Genomic DNA, 21,975 nt, shown 5'->3' with positions numbered 1-21,975 from the left:
GCCATCTTTGAATCATAGCCTCCCGGGTGGCTCAGATGTAAAGAATCTGCTTGCAATGCAGGAGACCCAGGTTTGATCCTTGGGTTGGGAAGATTCTTTGGAGAAGGGAGCAGTAACCTACTCCAGTATTCTTGCTGGGAGAATTCCATGGACAGGGGAGCCTGGTGCGCTACGGTCCATGGGGTCGCAAAGAGTGGGACATGACTGAGCGACTAACACTTTTTCAATCACAGCACCTAGCATGAAGCCTTTAATATGGTTACCACTTAGGGAATATCAGTCACTGAGCTAACTTGGGTTATTACTAAAGAAATACTAAAAAACAGACTTACAGATATTGAAAAACTTATGGTTACCAAAGGGGGAATGTGGGGAGAGAGGGATAAATTAAGAGCTTGGGATTAACATACACACACTACTAACTATATATAAGATAGGTAACTAACAAGGGCCTACTGTGTAACACAGGGAACTCAATATTCTGTTATAACCTATATGAGAAAAGAATCTGAAAATGAATGAACACATGTAGAAGTGGATCACTTTGCTGTATATCTGAAACTAACACAATACTGTATGTAAATCAATTATAATCCAGTAAAATTTAAGGAAAGAAATATTGACCAGCGAGAGGCAGAATAAATTTAAATGAATCTGGGAAAAGTTTAGTTTTACTCCTATATTTAATGTGGTGTAGAATCTAATGTAGTTTATATCAGTTCAGGTCAGTCGCTCGGTAGTGTCCGACTCTTTGTGACCCCATGGACAGCCTCAAGCCAGGCTTCCCTGTCTATCACCAACTCTTGGAGCTTGTTCAAACTCTTGTCCATCCAGTCGGTGATGTCATCACCTTATTTCAAAATAATGACATTTCCTCTCTAACTTGTTTGTATTTTTTTTTCAAAGTCCCTGATTGTTTCATTGTTTTTAGTTTTTTTACATTTTGTTTTAATAAGACCCATATGTTACAGTTGGTCAATCAGTCTCTTAAATTTTTCTTCTTTTAAGTTTCTTTTTAAAATTGAATTACAGTTGATTCACAATTTGTGTTAGTTTCAGGTTATAGCAAAGTGATTTTGTGATACATATTTTCCTTTTTTCAATTGTTTTCCATTATAGGTTATTACAAGATATTACAAGACAACTATAGTTCCCTCTGTGACACAGCAAATCCTCACTGTTTATCTATTTCACACATGGCAGTATGCAACTGCTAATCCCATACTCCCCGTTTGTCCCTCCACCACTTCCCCTTTGGTAACCATGTTTTCTTCTACAAAAATAAGAAATTCTTCACTAATTTGTGTCTCATCCTCGCACAAGGGCCAGCTAATCTCTGTATCATTTCAGTTTTAGTGCGTGTATTGCAGAAGTGGGCACTGCTTCTGTATTTTGAATTCATGGGCTCCTTGAACAACCTTAGTGGCACTTGACCTAAGTCTTCTGAAGATACTAATGCCCTTTAGTAAATAAACATTTAGGGTTCAGTGCAAAGTGGCTCAGCAAACATGAAAAGGGCAGTATGTGTTCGTAAGAGGAAATCGCTGGCTTAGTGGGAGCTAACTAACACAGTAGAGTGAACAGGATCTCTGCCCTAACTGGTGTTAGAACTGCCTGTGGAGCTTTGGAGACAGAGAGATGACCAGGCTCCATACCAGAGACTTGGCCTTAAGAAGTCTGGGGTCAAGTCAGGATGTGTGTCCAGGCTGTTCCCAAAGGTGATTCCATGTTGAACCTTTCTCAATTAATCTTGGTGTGTGGAGTCCCTGCTTGGGCTGTATTGCTGTGACATATGTTTATCTATATACTTATGACTTTATCCTTTAACCTGCGTTACAGTAAACCACATGCCTCTGCCAACACCCTCCTTCCAGCCTCTTGGTATATGGCAGCTGTCTAAGGGTGCTATGAAGACCAGCGAACAGCCTCATTCATGGAGCAGCTAGGAAACTAGAGGATGCAGAAAGCTTACAGGGAGAATATGGACTGCTTAAGGGGTGGGCTGTGTGGACTATCAGTACTACAGAGCTGGGTCTCAATTATGAGCAAACAAACGTGCAGATGCTGTTGGGAATTTGGAAGCAGAACCACCGTGACTTCCCATTTTTGCCTGCGTCACATGAATCTCTCAAAATGGCCTGGGGATAAAAATCACATTGCTTACAGAAACTCTGGTGGCCTACAAAACCCAGTTACATATAATATTAAGAAAATCATTCACCCACAGTCAGCTAAAATTCAAATGAATGAAAACAGTACTCAATTTATAAGAAAAAGTCACAAAACTCTCTGCTTCCGATATCAATATCTATATCCACGTGTGTGGGCTCAGTGCCTCAGTCACGTCCGACTGTTTGTGACCCCAAGGACTGTAGCCCACCAGGTGCCTCTGTTTATGGGATTCTCTAGGCAAGAATACTGGAGTGGGTTGCCATTTCCTCCTCCAGGGGATCTTCCTGAGCCGGGGATCGAACCCACATCTCCTGTGTCTCCTGTACTGGGAGACAGATTCTTAACCACTGGACTACAACAGAAGTCATCTCTATCTATATCTGTACCCATCTCTATCTATCTATCTATAAAGAGAACTATAATTTAGTTGAACCTTACTTAAAATTGCAAAAGAAAGAAGAAGCAAAAGATATATATTTTTCCTGCCAAATAAGGTAAGCTTGGCTACAAGTGTCTCCAGTGGTCTTCTATCAATTAGATTTATATCTCTTGGAAGCATTTCTGTCACTGTAGGTTATTCTCACTTCTAAATGTTTGACAAACTCTCCTGCTAAGACCTGCACATAAGCGAAAAATGGAAGATAAGTTCACTACCAGACCGTTTGTATGGATGATATCAAGGGGAGGTAGCTACTCTGGCTGAGTTTATAAATGTACTAGCAAAGAAGCATTTCCATTCATTTTCATTAAAATATACTACACAGATAAATAACTTGGCATTTCACATATGCATCCCTAAAACAATTTCTGCCATATGGAAAACTGAACAAGACAGAATGAGTAGGTATACTCTCTTATTCGTAGGGATTCATTGATTCCCAGAAGCACTATGATAAGGGATGACTACACACACACACAAATTACTTGATAGATGAAAATTTCAGTAGTAAAATGTTACTATGCAGAATAAAGAGCTTTAGGAAATAAAAGCAAAGCAAATAATACCCAAGGAGAGAGTCTAGACCAGTGGATGGAAATCCACACTGCTCATCAATCTCAACTGACCGACCCTCTCCCCACCCCACCGCTATGTTTTCTCCTGGGGTGGATCTATAGGCCTGATACCTCAACAGCAGTTGAATGTTGTGTGTGTTTAGTTGCTAAGTCATGTTCGACTCTTTGCGATCCCAAGGACTGTAGGCTTGGGCACCGCCAGGCACCTCTGTCCCTGGGATTTTCCAGGCAAGAATACTGGAGTGGGTTGTCATTTCCTGCTCCAGTGTCTTCTGGACCCAGGAATCAGACAGGCAGCTCCTAATGTGTTTCCCTACATCTCAGGCAGATTCTTTACCACTGGGCTACCGGGGAAGTTGTGTATGAATAAGCTCTACTTACTGTCCCTAAACAAGTAAGACAAACTCCAAAGTGCTCCACAAATATGACCTACAGATAATTCTAAAATTATTTGAATGCATATGGTCTTATGTTTGTCAGTAGCACTCACAAAAGAAACAATACTCTCTCTTGTCTGTCTTACTCAAAGGGGAAAAGAAAGAATACAATTATGGAAGAAACCTATCTTTAGTTAATGAGCCAAGAAATGCCTGTCCACCTGTGGCTAGGCATTTTATTTTTGGATTAGGCTTCCTGTAGCTGCTTCTGCATTTAGGGAATTAAAATAATTAGACCATGACTTTAAATATCTTTTTTCCCCCACTGATGATACACCTATGAATATATCAGCTATGAGTATCATAACTGATCTCCTCCATTTTCTACCGGGCATTTCCTCTTTTGTATCTAACAGACATTTCAAACTTTCAGCCCTCAACAAAACTCCTGATTCTATGAGCTTGTGTTCAGTTTCCCTTTCCTATCTATAGTGTTTTGAGTCCCATTCATTGAGGTCTGCTGGCTCCTCCCCCTTTGCTACAGCTCTGGAACATGATACCATGATCTCCTTCCCAGACTCTGAAGTCAAGTCCTCACTGACCTTCTTGCTTTCCGACAGTCTGGTCTCTGACCGGCAACCAGAGAGGACTTCAAGGACCATAAATCCCATCATGTTCATACAGCCAAAAATCTTCAGGTACCCTCCCTAGGCTTAAAGGTTTCTTTTCACTCACTGTCACCACCTCCAACTGCTCCTGCCTCATTTACTCTTTGTAAAATACTGACCTTCTCACCACCTTAGGCACATGCTGAGCTCCCTTCTGAGCACAGTTTTTGTTCTGCTACTTCTTTTGCCCAGAAAACTCTTTCTCCGGATAGTTTAACATCCGGCCCTTGTCCATCACTGAGGATTTGCTTGGGTGTCACCTGGTAGAGGCCTTTCCTGACCACTCACTCAACAGTTTCCTCCCCTTGTTACACTCTAATCCTGTAAACTATTTTGGGCATATCCAACACAGAAGGTGAATACTGTTTGCTTCCTTTTGTAACTGTTTGCATTCTTGGACCATACAGTCCAGGAGGCAGGAACTTTGATGCTCTACTGGAATGAGCACATAGTAGGCAAACAATTTGTTGTTGTTCAGTCACTAAGTCGAGACAGACTCTTTGCAACCCCATGGACTGAAGTACGCTAAGCTTCCCTGTCCTTCACTATCTCTCTGAGCTCGTTCAAACTCATGTCCATTAAGTCAGAGATGCCATCTAACCATCTCATCCTTTGCCACCACCTTCTCTTTTTGCCTTCAATCTTTCCCAGCATCAGCGTCTTTTCCAGTGAGTCTTCATATCAGGTCACCAAAGCGTTGGAGCTTCAGCTTCAGCATCAGTCCTTCCAATGAATATTCAGGGTTGATTTCCTGTAAAATTGCCTGGTTGGATCTTCTTGCAGTCCAAAGGACTCTCAAGAGTCTTCTCCAACACCACAGTTCAAAAGCATCAGTTCTGCAGCACTCAGCCTTCTTTACGTCCAACTCTCACATCCATACAAGACTACTGGAAAAATCATGACTTTGACTAGATGGACCTTTCTTGGCAAAGTAATGTCTCTGCTTTTTAATAAGCTGTCTAGGTTTGCCATAGCTTTCCTTCCAAGGAGTGAGTGTCTTTTAATTTCATGGCTGCAGTCACCATCCTTAGTGATTTTGGAGCCCAAGAAAATAAAATCTGTCACTGTTTCCACTTTTTCCCCATCTATTTGCCATGAAGTGATGGGACTGATGGGATTGATGCCATGATAAATATTGGCCAAATGATGAATGAGGAGATAATTATTTCCACATTTCCAAAGTCAGCAGACAAGGAGAGAATTATGCTCACCCCTTGAAGCATCCAGCTATTTCTTAGTACAATATCTTGGCAACTGTATTAAACCATCACATGAGACAATTATGGTATGAGGACTGAATTGTGGAGCTTCCAGTCTGAGAGCCAGACTTCTTTCTATTTAATTAGTCCCCAGGAAGTTTCAAATACTCTGCTTATTGTCTCAATAATGATACTTTCTATGTAGATAAGAAATTATGATTGAGCATAAAATTCATACTGTAGTCTTAATTAGCTTCCAATGTAATCCTTAAATCTTGCCTGGTGTTTCTCAGCATGCAGTTGGCTGCTTTTCTCTATGTGGTAAAGCTGCCCCTAGGGAACCGCAGCTCAAAAATGGAGTGTGAGGAAACAGCTTGTCAAAACACAGCAAATCCATCAGAGAAGCACATTCTCCTAGCATCCACCCCTGGCCAGGTGGGAGCAATGGGAAGGTCATATCTAGAGTCCGCCAGGGTCAGGCTACCCTGCGACAGAGGTCTCCAAACTGGGTCCTACGTGCCTGGGGACTTTGTGAAGATTCTCTGAGGGAACGCAGGGCTTGAGATTTTCGGGGGCTCCATTTTTCAGATCCTTGCCTCCCCTATGCACTCTTCCAATAAAGCTGGTCTGCTTGAAAACCCACCCGTATGCATGTTCACTGGACAAAGTCAAGCCCCTCCCTGCTCCTGAGTGGCAAACATTCCCTGAGTCCATCCTGCTTAAAAATGGTCTAAATAGACATTTTCCCAAAGAAGATGCCCAAACAGCCGGACTCACCGATTTGTTTGTCTAGTTAGACTAACTGGTATTCTAGGCAGCTGCCATTTGTTTATTCTGTATCCGGTGGAAGCCAGGCCCTCAGCCTCCTTCCAGAAGCAGGAGCGGGTGGCTCCCAGATGCCGCCTGGGTCAGAGCTGTGGTTGTTGCTGTCAACGGTATTGTCTCTCGTCTGTGGTTTTGGTTTTCCTCCCCGATACTGCTCTCCAAATCCCTAAATCCTCTGCTCCATCCTGCCCAGGGCCCACCTGCTCAGCTGGTTGGGGGTGACTCTGAGAGCCAGCTGGGAAGCTGAAAAGCAGGGCAGCTGAACGTGCTGCCTTAAGCAGACGTGGGAAGAAGACAAAGCCTGACTCAGCCAGTCTGTCCTTCCCATTTGTGTCTAATTACCATGGATGCAATCCTGTTTACACATAGGAGGTCACTTACCCTTTTAAGATGGGCTTCCTTGCAAATTGTACTCAATTATGGAATACTTGGCATTCATTGTCTGTTGCGCACAGATCATTACTATCCAGCTGAGTAGCATAGCACAGTCACTTGCTTACCATTTAAAATATTGACCCAGAGAGGTGCTCTGATTTCTAATTCAAAGGTTTTTAGTTTAGTTGTGGTCCTTTGCATCATGGAAAATAGGTAACTGAACAATTCCTCTACTTCCCTCTATAATGATGCTTCAGAAACAGTACCCTGTACCTTCATTCAAGAATTATCCTTGTCAATATTCATCACCCATGCTACCTCTTTGTATCTCCTACCTCTCCTCCCCCAGCCTGGACCAGTAGCGAGAACTGGTGAGAAGGGAGCAGTATTGCTTCTTGGAGTAAGTGAGCGAGGTGTCACAGAGGAAGGTGTGTGTAACACCGGGATATACAGCATCAGGTCAAATGAGGAATGTGCAATGAAGCCAACGGACTGACTCCCTCGTCTCCCTATTGCCCAACATTCCTTAGTTCAGTAGATTAGCATCCTGCCAAGAAATCAAGGTCAAAGGTGGGATCCTCAAGGGAAGCCATTAGCTTCTCCCCTTAGCTGATGCAGCCTTCACACCAAACCCCAGAGACCTCAGATTTGAAAGCAACTTAAAGCACACACTGCCTAGCATCACCTCTGCATATCAAAGAAAACACATTTTAATAAATCATCCAGGCAGAGGTATAAGGTAGCAGCCAACGAGAGTATATTTGAGAAGTGATAAATAGCTTCAGCTCAGGAAAAAGCAGCTCTCAGAAAAGGTAATGCTAACACTCTCATTTTTTGAAGGATGCTTTTGAGGCAGGGTTATATCTCAAAGTATTAATTTGTATATTTTCTATTTATTGTTCTTCTTCTTTGCTTGCTCATTGGTACCCTGTGGTCATTTTTTTCCTTCAACACTTGCAGGCTTCCCCAATGATGGAGAACTCAGACACCCTGAGTGGGGAAGGGTGGTCCCAAGGGGACACCCAACCGCTATCAGAAAAACCGAGACAGTCCTTGTAGTCTTCTCAGTCCTGAGTGCTATCGTCAGCCTTACACTTGAATTTGATGTTTTTAACAGCTCTTTTGGAGAAGGCAATGGCACCCCACTCCAGTACTCTTGCCTGGAAAATCCCATGGACGGAGGGGCCTGGTGGCCTGCAGTCCATGGGGTCGCTAGGAGTCGGACACGACTGAGCGACTTCACTTCTACTTTTCACTTTCATGCATTGGAGAAGGAAATGGCAACCCACTCCAGTGTTTTTGCCGAGAGAATCCCAGGGACAGGAGACCCTGGTGGGCTGCCGTCTATGGGGTCGCACAGAGTCGGACACAACTAAAGTGACTTAGCAGCAGCATCAGCAGCAACAGCTCTTTGCACTCATCCTCATGATTCAACTAGTCTTTCATCATAAGGGGCTTTATTAAATGGAAAAGTAAGGTTAGAATCCTTTGTCAAACTGAAGAGAGTCATGACTTGTTCAACTACATGTGTGTTATGAAAGATTATCCAACAACAAATAGCTGATGTGTTGTGCTAAGTTGCTTCAGTCTGTCCGACTCTTTGTGATCCCATGGATTGTAGCTCGCCAGGCTCCTGTGTCCATGGGATTATCCAGGCAAGAATACTGGTGCAGGTTGCCAGCTCCTCCTCTAGGGAATCTTCCTGACCCAGGGATCGAACCCACATCTCTTAGGTCTCCTGCAAGCAGGTTCTTTACCACTAACCCCACCTGGGAAGCCTATGCATTTGCAAGAATTCATGCTTTGTTTTGACTCCAGCTATCAGTCGCCTTAGTGGCAATGTTAACTGAAATCAGCTATTTCAAAGTCATTATTATTACATCCAATAATGTAAGGAGGAAGCTTGAATCAGAATCATTGTTGGAAAAAAAATGTCTGTGTCTCTTGCAATCAAAGAAAGAAAATGTCTCAGAGAAAAATACTCAGGGGATAATGACCTCAGGTTTAGACCGTAGTCATTATGAAACATTTTAAAATTAGGAGAAGATAGTTTTCCAGATTAGCAGGCTGTTTTTATTTCTGATGGGTCTTACGGAGCTTGCAAGCAGTAGTTCTCAACCCTGGCTAGATATTACAACCCCCAGGAAGCTTAAAGATAAGTGCTAATAACTGAGTGTCTCTGGGGATGGGCTTGGGTGGCTCCAGGATACAACTGCAACCAAAGAATCACGGTCTGAAAAAGTGCTTTTCATCTGCTTTGGTTCACATAGCAAAAATAAGGCTTGGACCTCTAGATTTAGGAATGCAGTGCTGATGCTGTGTTCAAGGTGAGGAAAGAGAGTGAGAGTCGGCAAGTAAGTAAGTGTTAGCTCCTCAGTCATGTCCAGCTCTTTGCAACTCCATGGACTGTAGCCCGCCAGGCTCCTCTGTCCATGGGATTCTCCAGGCAAGAATGCTGGAGTGGGTTGCCATTTCCTTCTCCACTTACTTACTTACTTACTTGTAGGTCTCATTTGTCAAAGATGTTATGCTATAGGTTATCACCCCAAACCAATATTGAATAATCAGGTAAATTGACAAATAACAATGGGAATTTAGTTGCTGAAACCACAATATTATGACTTCAATCTATTGTGCATTCAAATGAAACCTCTTAAGTATCTGCTAGATGTTGGAACAGCCCTGTTCTGGGGCTTTCAGCAGCAATAAGTGTCTCCCCCCGGCTCCCCTGGAGCTCATATTCTAGCAGAACGATGCAATACCTCTCTGTGGCTGTGATCACGTTCACAGAATTCGAGGCATTGTGAGGACTTTCAAAAGAAGCAAAAAAAAAAAAAAGAAAAGAAAAAAGAAAAGAAAACAGAGAAAGATGTTTGTCCCTGTTCCTAAAGAGCTATCAGCTTGGGTGAGATGACACTCCTGCATCTGAAGCGCTGTGCACTCATATGGGTCTTGTACCCAATATTCTTTATGTGCTAAATTTGGGGGAATATGTTGATCAACACATAGAGAGCACAAAACTAAACACAGGGTTCTCAGGGAAGCTTTGTAAAAGTGGTGGAATCTTGCATATAGGATCTGCCGTTTCCATCTTTCTAAATTCCATATATATGCGATAATATACTGTATTGGTGTTTCTCTTTCTGACTTACTTCACTCTATATGCAAGGCAGCAAAAGAGACACAGATGTAAGGAACAGACTTCTGGACTCTGGGAGATGGGGAGGGCGAGATGATTTGAGAGAATAGCACTGATACATGTACGTTACCATATGTAAAACAGATGGCCAGTGCAAGTTTGATGCACGAAGCAGGACTCTCAAAGCTGGTGCTCTGGGACAACCTGGGGGGATGGGGTGGGGAGCAGCGTTCGGGATGGGGGACACATGTACACCCGTGACTGATTCATGTCGATGCATGGCAAAAACCACCACAATACTGTAAAGTAATTAGCCTCCAATTAAAATAATTTTTTTTCTAAAAAAGGGAAATAAAGGGGGTGGAACCTGAATTTGTCTTAGAGGATGGGTAAGCACTGGATCAAAGGGAAGTGTTGAAAGGGCAACTGTGGGAACTGGGGATAGAAAAGCTCATGTGGAAAGAGAAGGGTAAGAGCAGGGACAGTGGGGAGAGAGCCCGGCTGAGAGGATGGCTGTGACCTAAGGAACCACAAGTACTGGGGTTGGATACACACTCTCAGGGTAAAATTGCTTAAGGTCTGAAAAAGGTAGACAGTGCAGAGATCTAGACATCTCCTCTGACTGAGAAACGCAGGGCTGGGCTGTGATGCACAGAGAAATATTCAGAATTTGTGTGTGCTCCGCTTCTCAAACCAACTAACCGGTGCTTAAATACTGATCATGCTCTTGAAACATTTGAACGCAGTGCTAAAAGCTGACTTTAACTAAAGTCCAGGTACAGTTAAAATACACATTAGATTAACTCAGCCCTCCACCTTAGCAGACTAATGGAAGTAATGGGGTGCTTTGGTGGGGTATGTATTACCTACAACTCTACTATTTTAAGACATAATATCTAGCATAAATAAGAAATCACAAGACATGCAAAGGAGCAAGAAAATATGACTGAAAATTAAGAGAAAGGACAGTCAATACAGGCAAATCCACAAATAACCAGATAGCAGAATAACAGACAAGGAGCTTAACTACTACACAAATGCTAAGTATCGAGTGGGGAAATGGACAACATGCATCCAAAAAAAAAAAAAAAATCAGCAGAGAACTGGAAACTATAAGAAAGAACCATGGGGGAGTTCTGGAACTGGAAAATGAAATTTAAGAAATAAAGAAGTGATATGATAAGCTTTACAGAGGATTGACCCAGAACAGAGCCTTGAAGTAGAGTACAGGAGAAAAAGACAAAGGAAAAGAAAGCAAGAAAATGAGGAAAGTTTTCTCTTAGAAACCATGATATATGAGTATTTCACATGCTTTGCAGGTTTGAGTATGATTAAGAGAGACATGTCCACACTAGGAAGTATGGAGACTCTTGGAGGAGCCTTAATACAAACTGCTTTATTGAAAAATAAAATCAGGCAGCAGAGTTCACTTTGTGTCATTCATATCACGGAAACACTGAATATTCCTCTACTGGAGGACTTTACAAAGATTATTAAGGTGGCAGCTGTGATTTAATGGTGGGAACACAGAAAGGGTGAGAGCGACATAGTGATCCAGGCAAGAGACCATGGGCATGTCCTGGACTCACCATGCTGCAGGCTGAACTTGAAAGGGGAAGTACATATGAAGAGAAATGAACTGAAAAAAAAAAAAAAAACAGCAACAACTCCCTGAAGAAGTATCAACAAGACATCCCGATGGGTTTCCCGTCTAAGGATAAAGAAAAGAAAGAAAGCTCCCCCACCCCCCAGAGTATCCATTTCTGTTCATTTTCCATTTCTGGGAGAATGAGGGCAAATACAAAACTACAGTTTGGGTTAGAATGAAGAGCAAAGGGGAGGATGACCTGAAAGTTAAACTTCTGAGTTTCAGATAGAATGACAGAAAGCGGGTGTCTCATGTTGGGCTGTGCAGGTGGGAGGCTTCTATCGGACAGAATTTCTAAACTGTTTCCTCAGCATGTAGAAAATGCTAACACATCCTGGGGTCAGAGCTGAGCCCTGCTGGGGGCTACAGATCTCGGTGTTTGCTTCCCAGACCTTCCTGCGGCCTAAGCACATCCAAGATTCAGCACACTCTGCGACCCATGTGTGGGGAGCTGTGGTCTGAGGAAGTGAGTTGAGGCACTGTTTCCTGCAGGAGACCCCTTGGTCCAAAATGATTTGCTGGTGAGAGCCTGTGGGTCATCTCTCACACACACCCTCTATTCTAACATTTTAAGAGTGACAAGGTGGCTAAATAGATGTTTATCCAAAGAAGACATACAGATGGCCAACAGGCCCATGAAATGACACTCAACATCACTAATTATTAGAGAAATAAAAATCAAAACCACAATGGGGTGTCACCTCACACCAGTCAGAACTGTTGTTAATTCCTAAGTCATGTCTGACTCTTTTGTGACGCCATGGACTGTAGCCCACCTGGCTTCTCTGTCCATGGGATTCTCCAGGCAAGAATATTGGAGTGGGTTGCCACTGCCTTTTCCAGGGGATCTTCCTGATCTAGGGACTGAACTCTTGTCTCCTGCACGGGCAGACAGATTCTTTGCCACTGAGCCACCTGGGAAGCCCTTTCAGGAGAATATGACAGGTTAATCTTTCCCACTCTAAGCCTTAAGAGTAATAATTCACAACATTAACTCCTCAAAAAGAATAGTAGTTATCAAAAGCTCTACAAATAATAAATGCTGGAGAGGGTGAGGAGAAAGGGGAACCCTCCTACACTGTTGGTGGAAATGTAAACTGGTGCAGCTACAATGGAGCTTCCTCCAAAAACTAAAAATAGAGCTATGATATGATCCTGCAATCCCACTCTTGGGCATAAACCCCTCAAAAGATGAAAACTCGAATCTGAAAAGATACATGCACCCCAGTGTTCATTATAGCACTATTTACATGCCAGGGCATGGAAGCAACCGAAGTGTCCATAGGCAGATGAGTGGATAAAGAAGATGGGGATGCATATACAATGGAATATTACTCAGTCATAAAAAAGAATGCACATCAACATGGATGGAACCAGAAACTATTGTGCTAAATGAAGTCAATCAGACAAATACTATATAGTATCCCTTACATGCAGAATCTAAGATATAATAGAGGTGACTTTATTTATAAAACAGAAATAGACTCAAGACATAGAAAACAACTTATGGTTACCAATAGGGAAGGTGGAGGAGGGATAAATCCCTAGTATGGGATTAACCAATATATACTACTATATAAAATATATAAACAACAAGGTCCTACTGTATAGCACAGGAAACTATATTCGATATCATAACAACTTAAAAATAGAAAAGAGTCTGAAAAAATGTATAACTGAATGACTGTTGTATACCTGAAACTAACACAGTATTGTAAATCAACTATCCTTCAATTTTCAAAAAGTAACCTCCTTGCCTCCCCCCAAAAGAAAAGAGTAATAAGGTCACTTATAAATGAACCTGACTCACAGAAACACCAGGCAGTATTAGTCTATGAAGTTAATATTCAGTTTAAAAGTTTAATACCATGTGCCATTTCATAGCTGTGACTCTCTGATGAGTAAATTAAACTGTTCAAGTCCACAAATGAGGACCGTGGGAATTTCTTATCCTTTAATCTCCCTTGAATACCCTCTAAGGTTGATGCTGGGATATTAGTGACTCCTAATGAAATCAACACCTTGTACATTACCATATGCCTGCACCAGCCGGGTCTGTACTGTCTCAAGTTCAGTTGCTCACATTAAATAGTCAGGATGAGAAAATGTGGGATTCAAAGGATATTACATGTTTTCGGAAACAAGTCGTTTGTCTTTTATCATTCCGCGCCAAAGCCGCTATTTTACCTGACATTGTTCAAAGACGTTATCGCATGCAAAATTGAATAGGGAATTTCATTTTAAGTTAGAAAAAATGAGTGTCTCAGACATGGTAAATTTTCGTTAACTTTCTTGGTTCTAAGTGAAGGAATCTCTAAATTGCAACTAAGCGTTTTGAAAGAACTCTTAGGACTTTTTAAGGAGAGACTTCTGGGAACTGCCTGATTCTCTTGCTCTTTGATCCCAGTCTGGCAGAAGGGCTTTCTCTTCTCAAAGCATCTCAAGAAAAAGCCTGCTTTTTCTCAAGTGGCAAAATCTATAGCTCCTGGCCTGGATGCCCAGATGCTGGGGGAGCTGCCCCTCCAATTGGCCATCACCTTCTGGGTCTCTGGACACTTCTGGGGCTCGCTGTGTCCTTTTCCTGGCCTGGACCCCTCACCCCTCTTCAGCGCCTGCCTCCTCCTCGTCTTACTGCCTCGTGCGTCCTCCGGGTCAGAACCACTGGTCCATTCAATTTATGGTCTATGCACACACCCTACCCCAGTTACATGTGTCCTTGTCTGCTCTGCAATTCCTTGAGATCCAGGATATCAAATACAATCAAACACAAGGCAGAACGGCTAAAAGAGTATTCATTTTCAAACTTTCAAAGTACTTTCTAATCTATTACTCTTAGTATTCCTGAGTAAAAATAACAACTTATTTCCACATGATGAAATGCCCCCTCCACCCACCCACCCACTTCTGGTAAGGGGAAAAGATAGCAGTTAACATGCAGAAGGAACATAATTTAAAAAACAAGATTCTGTTAAAATCCTCTTTTCTATTTCTCAAGAATTGGGGTATTTGGGAGAGGTATTTCATTTCTAATGCATGCTCTCCTCTAAACTTTTTTTTCTGAAACTGTTTGGCATTAAAATAAAAACTGAACTGGTCCAAGTAAAGTTAGGTCTTTTTTTCTTTTTTTCCTCCTTTCTTTGAGGTCTTTAAGCAGAGGTCCTGAAGTCTGAATCAGCTGCAAATTGCTCAGTCAGTTTTGCCTTTTCCCCACATGGAATATTTCCAAGGGGCCAATCGTTAAGTCTTGTTTAATAAAATAATCATTGGCTCTTCAATTTATTTACCATTTGCCCTTCCAAGGAATTCTTATCTGCCAGACACAGCCGCCAAAATTCCCCAACAGGTGTCTGAAGTTAATTAACAAAGAACCCAAGCCTTTGCTGGAAAGGGAGGCAGCATGCATGAGATTAGGCTCTAGGGTTTGGGAGATGAGGGCTCTAACACAGGCGCTTAATCTGAAGATACCAAGTTTTGGCCAAAGCACACAGCTCTCTGGCTGCTAGAATTTGGCTCCAGAAATCAAGTTATTAAAAATGAGTCAGCAAAGGGTGCTCTGAAAAAAGACCTTGTCTGGGAAAGCGGGCTTCTTTTAAAAATACTAATTGAAATTACATGTGTTTTAATTAAAACAACATCTGCCAGGGTCTGAAGAAACATGTTTTCAAACGCAGAGAAGGTATGCCTCTAAAAATGTCCTCAAACCTACTTAATAAAGTAAAGCTTACACATTTCCCAGGAATAAAAATAACACACTGGCCTCCCAGCTTGCACTGAGGTTTCCAGAGACTCGAGTCTTTCCCTGGGCACAGGTGGAGTTCCCAGGGTCGGAAATGCAGATAGAAAAGGTGCCCATGAGGCTGCGGTGAGTGGCCTGTGAAAGGTCTGCTCCAGGAGTGGATACCCACATCCCAGGGGACTCTGCTACATGGAAGCCACTGGTATGAGCTGAGAAAGTAATAAAACACACACACGTGTGTACTTAAAAAGTAGTGCCATACCTTTTAAGAGCCCTAGGAGACGCTGTGAGTATACCGTGATATTCTGAATACACAGAGGATGAAGACCAGGATGTGTTTCATTCCTATTGCAGTTCAGATGCTGAGTCGTGACTGGCTCCTGGCGACCCCATGGACTGCAGCACGCCAGGCTTCCCTGTCCTTCACTATCTCCCAGAGTTTGCTCAAACTCATGCCATTGAGTCGGTGATGCCATCCAACCATCTCATTCTTTGTTGCCCACTTCTCCTGCCCTCAATCTCTCCTAGCTTGAGGGTGTTTTCCAATGAGTTGGCCAAAGAATTTAGACAAACTTTGAGGCATGGAATGCAGCTTCATGGAGATGGAGCACAGACTTAGGTATCTATCCTGGTCGGGAAGATCCCCTGGTGAAGGGAATGGCAATCCACTCCAGTATTCTTGCCTGGAGAATCCCATGGACAGAGGAGCCCAGCAAGTTACAGTCCATGTGGTTGCAAAGAGTGGACATGACTGAGCAACTACCACCAACATGTCCTCATGATTCAAGAACTGGGTAAAATATATCCCAAAGTATGGAGGAAGATCGTGCTGCCTGCTGTCTCTTCAGTCATGTCTGACTCTTTGCGACCCCATGGACTGTAGCCCCCAGGTTCCTCTGTCCATAGGATTCTCCAGGCAAGAATACTGGAGTGGGTTGCCATTTCTTTCTCCAGAGGATCTTCCTGACCCAGGGATCAAACCCATGTCTCCTGCACTGGCAGGCGGATTCTCTAGCACTGGACTAGCTGGTGCAGACCAGTGCTACGAAGTCTAGAATTCCATGGGTATACACCTTGAAATTTCAGCTGTGAGATCATTAAATAAAAGAGAATGTTTACAAAGCGGCACAACATTTAGGGCAGTTTGGATACAATGAAGGTTCCCCCGCCCTTTCCCCCTCCCATGTCTCCAAAAAAAAAAAAAAAGACATTTCTCACCAAGGAAAGATCTGACACAAGGGCAGAGGTTGGGGGGAAGGGATGATTCTCATTCCATCCACATTACCATTTTCTTTATTCTATCTTCATTTCCACTTAAAGATGACATTTTTATGGTGCCCTTCAAATATAATCAGCAACCACTGTCTACAAAGAATCATCAGAGTGGTGAGATAAAATCTTTTATCTTAGTATTTCAAACAGATTAGGGCAAGGAAAAAAGCTAGGAAGGGAATGTCCTCCCTCGAATGAATGAAAGGGATGATCAGACAGCCTTGAGCGGGGAGGGAAATAGTGGTAGATTTGAGGCTTCAATAATACTTAATTCCTGGGCAAGAAGCTCCCCTTACTTTGCTCACGATCTCGTGAGTGTGGGAAAGTGTGAGACGTGCACTGCTACGTGACTCTGGAGATTTGGGGGTCCTTTCTCCTCCGTCTCTCCTGGGGGACAGCAGGGTTTGGGAGCCTGCAGACATCCCTGGGAAATAGCCCTTCCTGACGCCCGCAAGAGTCAGAGTCTGGTGCTCCCTTTGAGGCTGGATCGGGTTGAGAAGGTGTTGGATAGAAGAAGCTCGGAAAGGTGAAAAGATGGTTGGCCCGATGTCAAGAATGGGTCAGATCATATGATTGTATGGAGGCATAATTCAAATTATTTAATTTATCTTTGATTCCAAATGTGGTGACCCAATCTCCAGATGATGACAGAGCACAGGGAAAGGATCGTGCAGGGCAGAGAGGACGTGACGACAGGACCGAGATGAGCTGGCGAAGGAAGGGCCAGGTTCACACAGCAGCGAAGGTCCCTCTCTTCAGTCCAGGGAGGAGAGCGAGGCAGCCAGGAAGATACTCCCAGCATTCCGGCCTGGCTCGCCTGCCTGAAAGGGTGGCAGGCAGCCATCTCCCAGGGAAGCAAAGGGAGGGTGCCCTGTGAGCTCTGCCAATACCACCGGCAGGGGTGTAGCGGTTCTTCCAACCTTTAGGAACTGTCAGGGCACACGCAGAAAGCATTGCTATTTCCCACCCAGCCCAAGCCTCTTCCAAAGCGGCAACAGAATGAGTCTGACTCGAGTCCAGGATTTCTGGCAGCATCTGACCATCTTTCTTTCCTCTCTTCCTTGGATGCTGTGAAAAGAGCATCCTCCTCCCTGCCCTCTCTCCATGTGGGATTCCCCAAACCTCCTCTAGATCTGCTCTCCAGAATAAATAATTCACGTTATTCACCCACCAGAGAATTAGTTTAGCCAATATGTACTGAGCACAACAAAGGGCTAGGCATGGAAGGACATAGAAGTAAATATGGTACCTGACTCCTGCTTATTATCTCATTGGGAGGAGATGCAATGCAATGCAGAAAACGAGAAAGACAGCACAAAAATAAAATTATAAAGTGGAAATCTGCTTCCCCGGTGCCTCTGCTGTTGTTCAGTTGCTCAGCCGTGCCTGACTCTTTGCGACCCCACGGTCTGCAGCACGCCAGGCTTCCCTGTCCTTCACCATCTTCCGAAGCCTGCACAAACTCATGTCCATTGAGTCGCTGATGCCATCCAACCATCCTTGGTCACCCCCTATTTCTCCTGCCCTCAAAGATAAATTAAAAGATTTTCTTAATCAAGCAGGTACCATCTACCTCTGTTCTGTGTTCAAGGAGCAGTGTTCATCGGGGCTCTGAGTGATGACTGGGGGCGTGTGTGGGGGGGAAGGTGGGTAAAAGCACAGAGATGAAAGCACAGGCCAGGGAGGGGAACTGCTCAGGTAAAACTTTATGAGCAGGGACAACGGTACGAAGGCTGGTCTGGATGAAGAACTCATCAGAAAGAGTGGTTAGAGATAAGAGGCAGTTGGTGATACCACCCCGGTATCTTTCTTATCTAATGTTCATATGTGAAAAGCTTTTTGTGTTGTTAGCATTTTGCTTGTTCGCTTGATGGCAGAGGAAGCACCTGCCGTCTTCATCAGGAACTGTCAACGTGCCGAAATGGATGGCATTTTGGTAAACGTGCTAGAGCAGGACAGCACTGTTTGTTCTTTTTGCTGAAGCTAATTATCACCATGAAAAAGAAACCCTTTCTGAATGATGAAATAATGCTTTACACAGGAGGGTAATTAATTTTGGGGAGGCTGCAAAGAAGTGGATGGATGTGCAGTCACCTGGACCACAGCACTACGTCATTCAGAAGAACACGAAGATCTCCCCGTAGCCTACTTATCTCTCATGGTAGAGACACCCACAGAGCCATGGACACAGCCTGAATGGGAAGACAGGGAGAGGCGGAAGATGTGATGCTTTTTTTAGTATTACCTTTTTTAAAAAATTAATTTTTTAGAAGAAACCAAATAGGAAATAAAAAATACCTGGAGACAAATGAAAATGAAAGCACAAAAATCCAAACCCCTGGGATGCAGCAAAAGCAGTTCTAAGAGGGAAGTTGATAGTAATACTATCCTACTTTAGGAAATCAGAAAAATTGCAAATAAACAACTTAATCTTACACATAAAGCAACCAGAGAAAGAATAAATAAAACACAAAGCTAGCAGAAGAAATCACGAAGATCAGAGCAGAAATAAATGGCATGGAGACGAAGAAAACAATAGAAGAGATCAATGAAACTAAAAGCTGATCTTTGAAAAGATAAAATTGATAAACCTTCAGCCAGATTCATCAAGAAAAAAAAGGGAGAGGACTCAAATCAATAAAATTACAAGTGAAAAAGAAGTTAAAATGGACATCACAGAAATACAAAGGATCATAAGAGATTATTTATTGCAAGAGTCCCTTGGACAGCAAGGAGATCAAACCAATCAATCCTAAAGGAAATCAACTCTGAATATTCATTGGAAGGACTGATACTGAAGTTGAAGCTCCAATACTTGGGCTACCTGAAGCAAAGAGCCAACCCACTGGAAAAGACCCTGATACTGGGAAAGACTGGGGGCAGGAGGAGAAGGGGTCGACACAGGATGAGATAGTTGGATGCCATCATCAACTCAGTGGACAGGATACTGAGCCAACTCCAGGACACAGTGAAGGACAGGGAAGCCTGGCGTGGTGCAGTCCACGGAGTCACAGAGAGTCAGACACGACTTAGGGACTGAAAGGCAACAACTATATGCCAATAAAATGAACAACTTGGAAGAAATGGACAAATTCTAAAAAGGTACAATCTACAAATTCTAAAATTCTAAAAAGGTACAATCTCGTAAAATTGAACCAGGAAGAAACAGAAAATATGAACAGACCATCACAAGTGCTGAAATTGAATCTGTGATTTAAAAATTCCCAACGAACAAAAGCCCAGGACCAGATGGTTTCACAGGCAAATTCTATCAACCATTTAGAGAAGAGCTGACATCTATCCTTCTCAAAATCTTCTGAAAAATGGCAGAGGAAAGAATACTTCTGAAGTCATTCTACGAGGCCACCATCACTCTGATACCAAAACCAAAGATACCACAAAAAAGGGAAATTATACACCAATATCACTCATGAACATAGATGCAAAAATCCTCAGCAAAATATTAGCAAACAGAATCTGACAATACATTAAAAGGATCATACACCATGATCAAGTGGAGTTTATTCTATCAGATCCTCATTAGAGCTTATGGGGTGGAGTAATTATTGTTCAATAGTTTATTTGAACTTTTTCGTATCATGGAGTCCAAGGAAGATGAACCATTCCTTAACCAGAGTTATGGTAGCTGTCCTTCCCTCCACCCTTAATTAAAAGAACAGTCTAAGAAGAGATGTAATTCAAAGTTGATGCCTGTGATGGAAACAACTGGATTCCTTCTGAAATTATGAGTGGCTGTATACATCTAGTAAACTTTAGTACGATAGTGAACTGATTTTTGGATGATTTTCTTTATTAATATGTCTTTTTCTTTAGTTAATTTTTTTTTTTTTGCTTACTTAAAGTTTTGTTGATTTGCAGTTCACTATAACATGATGCCCAGACAGGAAGAAATCATTAATAATTCAGTTATTCATTCAGCAAATACTGCTGAATCCCTGGTATGGGTCAGGTGTTGTTCTAGGTACACGATCTACATCAGTAAACACAAAAGATGGAACCTCCTCTTCTCAGTAGGGTGACATTCCAGTGCAAGGAGATGGACAAGAAACAAGATAAATAAATAATACGTTCCGTGTCAGAGGGTGATTCGTGCCGTGAAGATCGATAAAGCAGTAAAAGGGGGTAGGATTTGAAGAAGAGGCACCAGAAAAAGTTGTCTTGGGAAAGTAACACTTGAGTAAATACCTGAGGGGTTGAGGAATAACCGCATGGACCTCTGAAGGAAGTGGAGATGGGGTGCAGGGAGCCGCATGTTCAAGGGCCCTGAGGCAGGCTCATGGCTTAGGTCATGAAGGAACCACAGTGAAGCCGCGGCCAGTGAGAAAGGAGGTGGGGCTGGAGAGGGAACAGAGCCGGATTGTACAGAGCCGCGCCTGCCTGGCAGGGGCTTTACCTTCACACTGAGAGAAGTGAGGAGCTGATGCAGGGTTTTAAAAGGAGAAAAGACACGCGGTAAGGTTTTGACAGGACCACTCCGGCTGCTCCTTTGAGAGTAGGTGGTGACGCTGGGGTGGGGGGCAAGGAGATCTGGAAAGTGGCCGTGGTAATGACCCAGGTGAGAGAGGATGAGATTTTGTGGGGGGCTGGGGGGGGAAGGGCAAGGCAATGAAGAGAGAAATGTCAGGTTCTGGGAAAATTCAGAAGGAAGCTAGACCTGCTGATGGATTGGGTATGAGAGTACAGAATCAAAGGACCATTGCAAGGACAGGTCACCGCAGGGAAGCCTGTGGAAGGACTGGGCTTGGGAGAGAAGATGAGGAACTCAGGTCTGGGGATGTTGTATATGAGATGCCTGTCAGACCTCCCGTGCGTGTGGTGGGCAGACTATTGCAGGCAGAGATGTGAGATTCATGCCAGAGGTATCTACCTGGGAGTTTTCAGACTATCTTTAATACCAGGTCACCAAAGGTTGGGGCTTCCCAGGTGGCACAGGTGGTAAAGAACCCACCTGCCAAAGCAGGTAGATGTAAGAGATGCGGGTTTGATCCCTGGGTCGGGAAGAGGCTTTGGAGGAGGGCATGGCAACCCGCTCAAGAATTCTTGCCTGGAGAGCCCCATGGGTAGAGGAGCCTGGCGAGGTATAGTCCATGGCGTCATGAAGATTCAGACATGACTAAAGCATTAGCATACATACACACCCCAAAATTTTGATTAAGTTGATAGAGAAAAGTCCAAGTTCAAGTTTGTTTTTGTTCTTGGTTCAAAGTCACTGCAGCTTTCTTTTCAATAGATAAAGTTCTGTATAGCATTGTCTCATAAAAACCCATTACTTTGATACAATATTTAAAGCAAAAGAGTTAGCAAAGGTCACATTTCCTTTCTCCCAGACAGAAGAGAATAGTGTGCTATTTCGTTCAATTCTGCTTTTCTTACTCAAGGAGAAAAGATATTGATTCCTTAAAGCCTATGACTGAGATATTTTCACTCCTATTTTTAAACGGCTGGCTCCCTTTCCTGTCTGGTGACATTTGATAGTAGAGGCTTAATTTAACATGGGCAATATGGACTTCCAAATGTTCCTGCCTCAGA

The 21,975-nt window shown here is 43.2% G+C and overlaps 1 protein-coding gene and 1 non-coding gene across 4 annotated transcripts in view; both read right to left on the bottom strand.

Moving 5' to 3' along the window:
• CTNND2 (catenin delta 2) overlaps positions 1–21,975 on the bottom strand; it is a 1,117,159-nt gene that overhangs the window by 89,143 nt on the left and 1,006,041 nt on the right. The window lies entirely within an intron of this gene.
• On the bottom strand, positions 1,278–1,380 carry LOC114118806 (U6 spliceosomal RNA). Its single transcript, XR_003591967.2, has one exon. It is a non-coding gene; the product is annotated as a U6 spliceosomal RNA (small nuclear RNA).

Source organism: Ovis aries, chromosome 16, assembly GCF_016772045.2.
Source record: "Ovis aries strain OAR_USU_Benz2616 breed Rambouillet chromosome 16, ARS-UI_Ramb_v3.0, whole genome shotgun sequence".
Lineage (NCBI taxonomy): Eukaryota > Metazoa > Chordata > Mammalia > Artiodactyla > Bovidae > Ovis > Ovis aries.
The sequence above is the reverse complement of the archived record's forward strand: the minus strand, read 5'-3'. Positions and strand labels throughout refer to the sequence as shown.